This window comes from Coptis chinensis, chromosome 5 (assembly GCF_015680905.1).
Source record: "Coptis chinensis isolate HL-2020 chromosome 5, ASM1568090v1, whole genome shotgun sequence".
NCBI lineage: Eukaryota > Viridiplantae > Streptophyta > Magnoliopsida > Ranunculales > Ranunculaceae > Coptis > Coptis chinensis.
Genome location: NC_141460.1, coordinates 4,585,173 through 4,597,777, shown reverse-complemented (window position 1 = coordinate 4,597,777; position 12,605 = coordinate 4,585,173). Strand labels below are relative to the sequence as shown.

The 12,605-nt window shown below is 35.3% G+C and overlaps 1 long non-coding RNA gene across 1 annotated transcript; it reads right to left on the bottom strand.

Annotated features, from left to right (window-relative positions):
* Positions 1 to 255: 255 nt before the first annotated feature.
* Positions 256 to 2,726, bottom strand: LOC147496347 (uncharacterized). Its single transcript, XR_015196628.1, has 4 exons — positions 2,601 to 2,726; positions 1,405 to 1,509; positions 536 to 686; positions 256 to 393 (listed from the first exon to the last, which is right to left on the bottom strand). It is a non-coding gene; the product is annotated as an uncharacterized LOC147496347 (long non-coding RNA).
* Between the last annotated feature and the right edge of the window lie 9,879 nt (positions 2,727 to 12,605).

Sequence of the window (12,605 nt, the reverse complement as noted above, 5' to 3'; positions counted from 1 at the left end):
CTCCAAAATCTTCTCTTTGAACGTGACACACACGGAACCTGCCAACCCAAAATGAAGATATTAAATGATTAGTTTGACAATTACTATATTTTACTAATCCAAATTACAAAATAACTTTAATTTCGCTCACTCTTTAACAACAAAGGAATACTGATAATATAGAAAAAAACTGTGTGATACTTTAATAACAAGTACTTATTATTTGGAAATTGATGTGCAGAAGAGCAAAACCGTGTAAGAAATACTCATAGTAAACCAAAAGTCTATCATTCCCAAACGCCTTTAACCACTTTAAGTACTTGGTGGAAATTGTTGAATAAAGTCAAGCAATCCAAAACAAAGTTGTCTTATCTTTTCACTGTTGTATGCTTGAATCTTCTCTAACTCTTGAATCTAAATTAGAGAAGGATATAATGTACCTAAAAAGATCTAATGGAAGCTTCGAATGTAGTAAAAATGCCTGCACAAAGTACAAGTACATCGATATTTCACAACAAAAAAAAAGAATTCCTCATTTGGATAACGTGTCCCATACCATTCATTTAGCTGAAGAGTTGCGTTGTAATGAAGGGAACCGGCTGCTCGACTGACTAGTTCTAGATAACGTTCCTTGAGCTATGTTTGAAGTTTTAGTTGGCATTTGTTTTGTGGCATTTCTCTTGGAGGCACCAGCCATAGCAAATGAACTAGAAGACGTAGGCATTTTTCTAGTGAAATTGCTTGAAATTTGTAAAAAGGAAGATATAACATGTCATTCTCCATATTAAACAAAGATATAACCAACGCGTAGCAAGAGAATTCTAACTATATTCCTGTTAATAGCCATTCTAATTCTATGCAATGCATTTATGCATCCACGATACTATGAATGGGAATGAGCGCAAAACATGAGAATACAATTAGCTTACAAGGAACTATGACCGCCATAACCTCAACAGAAGCCATAAAAGTCAAGCACAGGTCCTGTTTAAGGATGATTTTTTTTTTCTTATCTTCTTTACTCTCTAGAAGAAGAAAGCAAAAAACAGGTCATTGGATTGTCTATATTTAAAAAAGGCGAAAAAGGTATCATCAAGAATTGGCTCTTTACTTAAATAATGAAACTCAAACAATGAAGTTTACAAGTTTGGCTCTCTAGTCTCAGATACATTTTCTCCTAAATTAAGTCCAGAAAATCTGGCGGGGGTGCCTTACCCCAGCTTGCTCTTTGAAAATGAAAGATAAATAAATGACATTAATGAAGAAGGGACATTATTCCTCCGTTTACCTTTTACTATATACTTTGTTATCCAACAGGAATAAACAAGTTGTACACAAAAGGTTCAAAACATGATAGGTATAGCTAACATATATTGAGACTTTGTTATATGTATATTATTCATACATCAGTTCAATATAACTTACAGTTTTATCAACCGGATTGTCAGTCCCCAATCTCTGGTCTCCTGATTTAAATTGCATGCGAATGCCAGTGGGCGTTACTTGGTCCCAAACACTCTGTGACCTCAGCTGAATAAGATGCAACAGAACCACATGAATTCTTTAATAAACCAGAATAAAGAATGTACTTTTAGCGAAATGCAAAAAAAATCCATTAAGATTTGCATCATTAACAAATAAAATAGCATAAGCCCCAGCTCCTGGGAGTTGAGAACTTAACATAAGCTTCACTAAGTACAAGCTTGTGTCAAACCCAAAGGCAAGAAAACTTCTGCAACCTGAATAAAAGTAGGTCCTTCTAAACGTTAAAAGTATTTAGGCAAAAAGTTCGAAAGCTTCCTACAAGACAACAAAATTGCAGCTGTAGTATAGCATCTCCAATGGACTGCTCCTAACGAGCGTTGATAAGGACAGGAATATGAGAAGACTACATGGAAACCACACTCATGCTCAGGGAGTAGGTAGTGGTGTAATAGAGGTTGATCAGATTTAATTTCAGGCTGAGGTGCTGGTGTTACAAGACTCATATGCTACTAGAGTTTTACTTGATAACAATCATGTTCCTGATGTGTAAATGACTCCTGTTACTGGGTACAGCTATATGCCGGTCCACTCAAATTTGACAAATGCATTGTATGTAAGTGTACCCAAAAAAGTGTTTAAAGGAATGGTTAGACTGATTCTCATACCACTAGATTAACGATAATAGTACAAATTAAACCAATTATGATAGGGGAAGAGATATACAAATTGAACCAACGAAAACAACAAATACTCGGAAAAAAAATTAATGGATCCAAACAGCCAAAAGAGTTTACTTTCTTTTTGAACACTACGTGAAAAGTATTTTCTATTTCCAAAATCCTCAATACTAACACCATTAGGACCGACCCACCTTCAAAGAATCACACTAGTCAAATCCCACCCACACACCACAAGAACAAACAACCAAATCATACTAGACCTCATAAAAAAAAACCACTGACCTTGAGCTTTCTTGCACAATATTTCCACTGAAACAAACCATTTTCTATTTCTTTCATGCATCCTATATTGTTTAACTCTAAGCTACACAAACAATGAACAGTAACACCAAGTTCATTAACGAAAAAAAAAAAGAAATTAAAACAATTACCAAGAAACATTAGTATGGGCTTCACCTCTCTGTTGGATTCCATGCCACCAGTTCATTATGCTTAACAATAATCCAGTCCATTACGCACAACATTCGAGATTAATTGTCTTGCAGAAACATTCACAAATGTGCATACAACTTAAACAGACAAACATACTTAAAGGTGAATCAATTAAGTTAAGAACCCCATTACACACCCTACACAAATATATTAGTATTTGAATTCAACAAATTCATATATGTCCTTCACCTATGTTTCTCATGGCCTCATGGGTTTCTACCCACATGAGATGTGACTTTTAAACTAACAAATAAACCATTAATACATACCATCAGTGTAAGGCTAAAAAGGTGTACATAAAACAGTGATATCCATCATCAGTTCATTATATGTATCGTTGATTGAGGTATGCACACACTGTGGAGCTATAAAGAAGACAACTACATCAGCTGGTTGGATTCGATAGGTCTGGGCTAGTACTGTCCATCATAGAACCTGAGGTACTAGTGCACTACATGGAAGATATTGCACAAGGTAGTGGTTGCTAATGACGAAGTTAAGAAAACATTTATACGCTTACCTTCAAGATGCAGATTTTAAGCAATGGAAGGAAACTACCCCACAATGGTTTTGGGAATGCCCAGTTACTAGAGCTCTTTTGGATTGCTTGTAGAATGTGTATCATCTCAGGGTATTAGAATACATCTTTAACATGATAAATGCAGCTATGGCAAGGTTCACTGTAGTAAAATATTTGTGGGATTTCATTGGTTCTAAATCTAATAGAGGCCAGAAACTTATATGCTATTTTGAACAGAAGAAGTGCAGACAAATGAAGTGAAGAAAGAAGTACTTAATGGAATAACGTTACTGGCCTCCTGACTATTCTCTTCTATGTGAAATTGTTTCAAACCCAAACAACCAAACATTTACACTTTGCGGAGAATCAAATTGAATAAAAATATGAAAAAATGATGGATGCCACTGTTTTATTCTCTGAGGAAATTCATCAAACAAATGGCGGTGACATGACTCCAGTCATATTTTTTTTCACGAAGAGATCAAAATTCGAAAAACGAGATTCTTAATAAGAAAATTGCAATAATTATTTTCCAATCAAAATTAGAAAAAAAAAAAAAACAAAAAAAAACTGGAGATGCTTATGAATAAAAATGCCATCAACAGAAAAAATTGGGAAGGAAAGCTTACTAGAGATTGGGAACCGATGGTTGTTGATTTCAAGTTTCCAACTGTATTTGAGGCTTGCTACTTCCCTAGTAACAATTGAGTGGAGATTAGAGTTTTTAACGACTGAAGAGGATGGAATTCAGTTTTTTTTTAATTCGTTAATCGTGGAAGATTGAGTTTGAAGAGACCATGACTTAGTGGATACTGGATACTAGATTGTGTTTTCTATTTTTTCCTCCCTCCTATTATATCAGTCTATTCCGAGATATTCGAAAAATTGATTATCTCAGATAAAGAAATAGCTGAGGTAACCGAAATTTATTTTAATTCGGCTACTGATGAACCGATGTAACTTAACATTTTTCATCTCGGTCAAGAGTCAACCATGGTAATAAGTTTGTTTGTTTTGGAAAAAGCAGTCTTAAACCTTATTCAGGTGAGTTATTATTTCGGGTTTGAGTACAATGGAGATAAAGCAAAAATTGGAACCGAGATAACAAACCCTTTTTTTAGTAGTGTTTAATGAACACACCTGATAAGCAAACATGCAAATCGGGTCAGCATTATAAACAATGCTGGTGTGAGTAGCCCAAAAATACAAATTATACTTATACATATATATACACAATCCATAAGGCATTTAGTTCCTCCAACGACTAATACAACATTCTTATATACACTAATTAAGGCAGGTAGTTCCTCCACTGAGGCGCCTTAGCTTCCAATTTATTAATAATAAAGCATTTAGTTCCTCTACGGAGGCGCCTTAACTTCAAACCGTACTAGATCAACTGTATCTAATAATAGAATAGCAAAACTAAAACTTACTCTATACTTACACTAGTGTAAGCCAAATCACAGAGTGGGTCACACCTGCATATATAATCAATTCAACCCACCCTTCTGCAAAACCTTTGTGAATGCAACATAAATTACAATAAAAAAAACATATCATAAACCTAATTCCAATCATCTCATTGAACAAAATTTCACAACCACCATCAACCATTTATTATAGATTTAACGTACACTTTGATATTTCATCACAATTATTGTTTAGAGTTTCTTTAAGTGTCTCTAGAATCACGTCGTCTCTATATCTTACCTAGTTTTCCTAGCTACCACAATCGCTACCCAACGGCGAACATGTACATCCACATGCCTCCCCTCACATAATGAACCACTCTGTGCATAGCTACCCTAAGCGGGATATCGCATACCAGGTAACCCTCACACGAAAGCCATTATGTGAGTACTACCACTATTCAGCATAAAATATAGCGCGTCTCGTTCTAATTTGGTGAACGGAATAATCAAGCCACTATTAGGCTATGCCAGAAGGGCCATTCAGGTTCACTGAAACGCATGAAGGGCCAATCAAATTACTTACGCCAAAAGGGCCATTCAGATTTACTGAAACGCCAGAAGGGCCAATCATATCACATACGCCCATCACAAGGGGCAAATCACATGAGTTGTGGTAGCTAGGTTCTAGGATTTTCATTACGTAATTTATTCAGGTATCATACATTCATGACTCATAATAATTCTTGTTCTATCTCATGCCAGTATATTTAATTGCACTGAAGCTCAATGTTTCTCGTTATAATAAAATCCACATTATTACGTGCCAATATTATTCATTGCACGATATCCAAGCATCTCTATATCAAATCTCAAAACTTATTATTTCACGTGCCAATCATATATTGCACTACACCATATGGAATATCTTAAGCCTTCATAAATACTACAATTCATTTAAGTAGTAACTCATAATAGTAATCAATCATGAAATGTATTCGTTTAATATAGTTATGTGAACTCAATTCACTATCAAAGCCCAATACTAAAGTCCATGAATCAAAGTCCGTATGTAGTTTAATTCTCATAAAAATGTATATATCTAAGTCTTTTAAGAATTTCCCTCTGATTACGTGCCAATATTTATATGTTTTACACACTACTCACGTCAAATCTTAATTAGATAATGACAAACAAGGTTATACAATTTTTGACAACATTTTATTATTACATTGGTCCATAAAATTAAATATGTGAAAATTTGGAAAAAGTCAACATTCCACAGTCAACGGTCAACGGTTAATGTCAAAGTCAACCTGTCATTTCCATGTTCAACAGGTTCAGAGTCATAGCCATGGTTCATGGCTAAGGTCAAGGTGCATGGCTCATGGGCTCATGACTAAGGAAATGGTTCGGACCCAACTAGCCAAGCCCAAACCTTAGAACCCGGCCCCAAAAGTCTAAACTGGCCTAGTGAATCAACCTGACCCACTTTAAAACATATGGACCAAGCCCAAAACCAAAAATAGAACAACCTGTCCAAGGAAAACTAATGTGAGCCGGCCCAACAACAATAAATAGAACTTGACCCAACCAACAAAACTAAAGACTTCAGCCCAAAAACTGAAACCGGCCCAAACCAAATAGATTTCGGCCCAAGGCCCAACCAACCAAACAGTCGTCTCCCTCACCTCCAGCAGCTTCTCCTCCGCAAATTCTGGCCACCACCATCTCTCCTCTTCATCCCCTTTCAACCCAGCGGTTTTGGTCCTAGAGAAAAACCCCAACACTTTAATACACACAACAATCGATTTTGTTAACTTCCGAAAACACTCCCTAACATATCTCAACCGCCATTACCAACCCTTTAAAGCTCCGAACAACACCCAATCTCCAGCACGCTATCACCCCACTACCACCAAACCTAAATTAACCAACACATAACACAAAATAACAGCTTCAATGCAAACTACATATCGACACCACCACAGTATCACACTCGCGCCCCCATTAATGCTCCTTCAAGCTTCCATAGCCCCACTCAGTCGACTAACAACCAACAATACAAACCATACAAATAAGAGTTCAAACAAAACATGCAGGACGACTTCTTTATTTTATTTTTAGCCACCATTAACGACCTCCGGAGTTCGAGAAGTCCAACAGTTCCAACGAATCCTACTCCCAAAGTTTTAGTAATTAAACGAAACAACACCTAACGTTTAATGAGTTAACCATTTAGCGAGATGAGAGAAAAACAGCCTAGAAAAACAGTACAAAAACTGAACGGAAGAAAACAGATCAAATACATATATAACTTCCTTTTTTTCGATGAAAACAAAGAAATGTAACTACTCACTTGTATTAAAACTCCACGAATCCCTCATAGTCTGAATCGTTGCGCTCAAACTCTCTAGCAAGTGAGCCGCCTCCATTTTTATTTTATTTTTATCTAAAAACCCTATTCTCTGGGAAACATATGAATATATACCTGGGTTTGAAACCTAAGCCCAACATAGACTCGGGCCCAAAAATCAAGCCCACATATCCCAAATCCAATCCAACAAATTTTAAAATTAATTAATTAATAAATAAATAAATAAATATAGATTACAAATATGGGCGTTAAAGTTATACACATCTCAAAAGAATCTCGTCCCGAGATTCGGAAGTAAGGTAATCTAAATGAACAAATAACGTTGGTTATTAACTTAGAACCTACACAAGAATGTACCGAGATTAAACTTAAGCAAGATAACGTTGATATTAATTATTTTTAAATAATTCCATAATATATGTCTTCATGCCAATACAAAATCTATTATAGTTTAACTGTCTATATTAAAACAAATTATTACTGTCATTTAAACACGCAAGACAAATATATTGTTTCTCATTATCATGCATCAAAGAAAATTAGTGTCCTAACACATTTAAAACAAAATGTCACTCATGTCATTGAAACTACAAAAAAACAGTCTCAAACATTTTAATTAAGCGTACTCCCGTATAATATGAGTCAATTCGAAAAGGAAACATCCAATTAAAAATACAAACAATAATATGAATCAATTACGTTCACTACTCTAAACACCAATGTATCATCATCAATAACGCATTAAAACACTCTTATCCCACTTTACATTAATTTCTTCTCATGAATATATGAAAATTTATTCTCTTTTACTAGTAAACTATTTTTTTTTTCTTACTAAATAAACAAATCAAGTTCTATTATTATCATGGATGACAATCTAAGCAACGGACATACTACATATTTCATAAGAAAATTGAAACAACAAAATGCATATAATTTATAGTTTACTTCATGACTGTTCACTATGATAAACCGTGGATCTAAAATTGTAAGAAAACTTCGACATACTAACAAATTTTAATCATACAAGAATAAAATTAATAAGTTGGCAAAAGTTATAGAGAACGGATGAATTACACTAATTATTATGCATGTGAAATTTATTGAAATGTCACATGATAGTAACAACCCCACACAATAAAACTTTATATTTACTTTAGTTATGCTCTCAGAAATCCTTTTATTTTATTATTTTATTATATCTACAAATGTTATTTATTTGCATCATCAAACAAAATATTAAGGAACTCTAACTTAACTCTATGCAACTATAATTCATCAACATGAGAGAAAGATAAACAATTAAATATATCATACTCTCATTTCAGCAAGCAAAAATGAATCATTTAAAATATATGAAAACAACCATCGAATCCTAATTCAGGAATACAACTGGATCAAATATACCACGTATTCAAAAAGAAATAATTTTTCATATCCATCCATCAAAATTATATAGACTGAAACAAAACAATTAAGAAGAAATACTCAACGTTCATGGTTATTATTATAATTACTAATTATTTTAAACCATGAATAGGTTCAAAAATTAATCTCCTTATACAATGACAATAAAAATAAGGCTGGCTACCGTATAACACAATTTTTTTTAAAAAAATAGGATAATATAAACTCATTGCTAATATATCACCCACAACAAGTTATATTCTCAATATAATATTTATGAACAGTAAATCAATGTATATATTTAAGAATACTCGAATATGCAAAAATCAATGTGAAACTAATTTAACAATATTAATCAATCATGTCATAATTTATCGACACGAAACACACTTATAAAACAAAATAAAAAATCCGTTTGTTGTTGAAATAAGATCATCATTATATTAAGACATCATCTACATAAATTCCAATATAGTTTAAGAATAACAATTATCACAATTATTTTAATTAATCATTAATAATGTGACATTAAGAAAACAACTTTACACATGTCAAGTGGGTGGTACAATATTATCATCATATACACACGGTAATAGTTCATCTACACACAATAATATAAGAAAACGTGTATACGCAAGTATACACATCTCAAAAGGAATACACGTATATTTTATTTTACTTTTCTTTCTATTTCTAACTAATCATATTTAACAAATTAATATCTTATACTTTACAATATTATTCATCCATTAAAGTGTACGAGTGAGGCGAGATAGTTCCTTCAACACAGAGGCAATTAGTTCCTTACTTAGTACGTCACAATGTTATTAGTTAATGCAGCTCATTCAATATATATTAAAATATCTCTTGTTTCTTGAATAATAACATAACACTTAAATAAAAAGTTCACAAACATGTTGTCGTACTTAATCTATACTCCATGTGAAAATGAACACCAACAATAAAACAATAATATATCAGCACACATCATTTTGATCAAATCCATTAATAATTAACATATTACACATATAACCACTTCTCATATGATAAGGATAATAAAAACATTTCATATGCACTCCACAGGAGTAACTAAGATAAATATACACATTACACATACAAACAAATCAAGAAAAATATTGACTTGCTTTATTTATGTATCTTTCTTTTTTTCTTTGTAAAAATAAAACGACTAGCGAAAATAGTTTTGAAAATAATACTTCTTAAATACTACCCATAAACCACGATCTGAGAATCACTTAGACTCACCTAAGTCTAAGCTAACCAAATGCTCTGATACCAAACTGTCAATCCCTGAATTTCGACAACCACCAAAAACTTCCAAAAATCAAACAATTTTGAACTGTCGCGCCACCACCATTGTTTTTTTTAGTAAGGTTGCTTCAAATTGTTTTCTTCACCTTTCTCAAACCCACAAATTTTATCAAAACTCCAATGGCGCAAAGATGGAGAATTTTGCCTGAGCAACCATTTATGGCCGACCGCTTCACGCCGTTTTACGGTGATGAGATGATTAGGAGGGATTATAGTAGGTTGTGGTATTCGACTGAGGATTTCTATCAATCCGATTTAGTGGAACAATTCTATAAGAAAAGGGAGTTAGATGGGAATAGAATTTTTATTAAGGTGGCCGAGACGAGGAGAGAAGTATCTAGGAGGTTGCTGGCTGAGATTTTAGGCATTCCGCCTAAACGCCATCTCGATGCCACATTGCAGAAATCCCAATTTACTGGGATCGAGCCCTAGATGAATGTGACGGTTTTGGAAGGAAACTACAATGTGAGCTCACATTGTGTTCGCCAGTCGTCTTTGTGAACCAACCAGCTGGCTGTAGCTCAGTGGATTGGTAGGAATGTCACGGGAAAAGAGAAGGTCAGTGACATAAGTCAGAACTGTCTTCACATGCTATGGATACTCCAAGAGCAGAAGTATAAATTCTGTATTCTTGAGTTTTTGATTAGTATGATTAGGGGAGTTGGGAAGAGTATTGCACCTCTCCCCATTTTGATAACAAAGATCATGATGAGTTTGAGAGCAACTCCGAAAACTGAGTGTACTATGATTAAGATGCATACGAATGTCGTAGCATATACGGACTGTGTTCAAAAGGTTTGGAGGCTGCCTGAAGATAAGGTAGTTGAAGAGAATGAGTTAGAGACTGACTCAGAGGATGAGGATGGCACGACATGTTTTGATGTCGATGCCTTGGAGAGGTGTACGTCTGATGTATAACGCATGTCGGTGCTTCATCGTGGCATGCGTTCTCTTAATACTATTTGCAAAGATCTTCGGACTCGCCAGACTGTCATACATCGTAACTATGAGACTCGTGCCCAGCGCGAGGATGAGGGTTGGGAATAGATGAAGACAAAGATAGATGCACAACGCAAGTTCCGAGAAAATATACTTGAACGCTTCCCACCCCAGGGTGATTCTTCTTCTAAGGAGGCGTCTGTGAGGCACGAGTGTCGTCGCTGAAGGACAGATGGCTCTGGCCCATCGGGAGCTCAGGATTCATCTCCTTCCCATGTGTCATCCACTACCAGCAGTGCGTGATTTAGGGATATTATGAGTTGTTGTTGTTTGTTTTATTTGTTTTTATTAGTTCGGATGTTAAGTTTTTTTTTTAATTCAGTAGTTAGATTTGTATTCGATAGTTAATTGTATTTGAATTTGAATTTTAATATAATTTGGTTCTATTCAAATTGTGCGTTGATTTTATTGTAATCCCACCTTCCTGAGTTGTTTGGGGGTGGTATTATTTATTCTAGCATAATTTTTATATAATCCCCAATGTTAGAAGTTGTTTTGGAGTGATTGTAGGGAATATTGCAGATATTGGCAGGCTATGAGTAGATATGGTGGTAGTCTTGAAATCTAAAAGAGTTTAGAAGTTACTATTCTAAATTCAATCTAAAAGATATTAGGTTTGTTTTAGAATCAAGAATATGGGTTGTTTCCGTTTTCGATTTCGGAAATATTTTATTTCTGGCAATTGCCTTACAACTTTTTGGCAACTTGCCGATTTGTTTTGGAAGCTCACAACCTATATAAATTTCCTTCATTCTACACTCACAACCCACAGTACATCCCACTTTCATTTCTCACCTTCACTCCAAAGTTTCCCTTTTTTCTTCTTCACTTTAGGACTTTAGCTGCACGGAGCGCGCCTGCACCTCAGTTGAGCGCCACCTGCGCTTGAAGTGACTGGAAGTCAAAATTCACCTGAGCGCGACCCACGCCCATCCCAGGCAAAAAGTGAGCGCACCCTGAGCCTAAGTGCCTGTCACTCAACTTAGACTAGAGCGCGACCCGCGCCCTGACATCCGCAGGCACGAAAAATTCCAATTTTTTTTTTGTGGGTTGTTCTAGGATCGTTCCAGCTGTTCTAGAGAGTAGTTTTGTGATGACATCACCTATAGTCATTCCAGAGCAATCTTTCGAACACTTGTTGGGAAGCGAGACTTATGGACATTGGTTCCGCAAAAGGATCTTGCAGTTAGGATGGAGGCATCTACTAGTAAGTGAAGACGACTCGTATTCACCTCAGCTTACTGAATATTTTTACAATAATGTTAGGTTCTATTGTAACCAGGATGGAGAACAAGAATTCTCCATCATGGTTGATGACACGCCACTAGAATTCAATAAGTATGTGGTAGTGTTAGTTTCGGGAATACCAATACCTGATCCTATTCACACATGGGGATATATGACCGATAATGTATACCTCTATGACTATAGATATTTCCATGAGTATTATGGGGGAGAGGTGTTCCGTATAATGGACCAAGGGTGTTATAACATAGCCCTTGGTAGCCTGTCCCTCAATGTAGGCACCACCATGTTATTCATCCTGATGAATATTTTAGGGGATTGGCAGTTTACTTTTGGCAATAGTACCGCTGGTGACGTTTTCCTTGCTTTAGCTAAGGGACGTCGCCGATATGACATTCCCTGAGTATTAGTGGCTAGTCTTAAGAGAGCCCAAAGCATGAGGCTTAAGTATCTTCTTATGCCTGTTTTGGTGTATCGCATCATGCTCAGTTGTCTACCTGAATTCAGTACCCGGTTCACGGATTGGAAAAGGGTTGAAGTCATGAGACCCACCAATTGGGTGGTTCGCTCATTTCGAGTAATGACTTGGCCGGGATGGCAGGTGCAACCTCATTTGGTTGCTCCTTACAGCCCATCAAACATAGTAACACTCGACAGGTTAGCACAAGTTGATGACA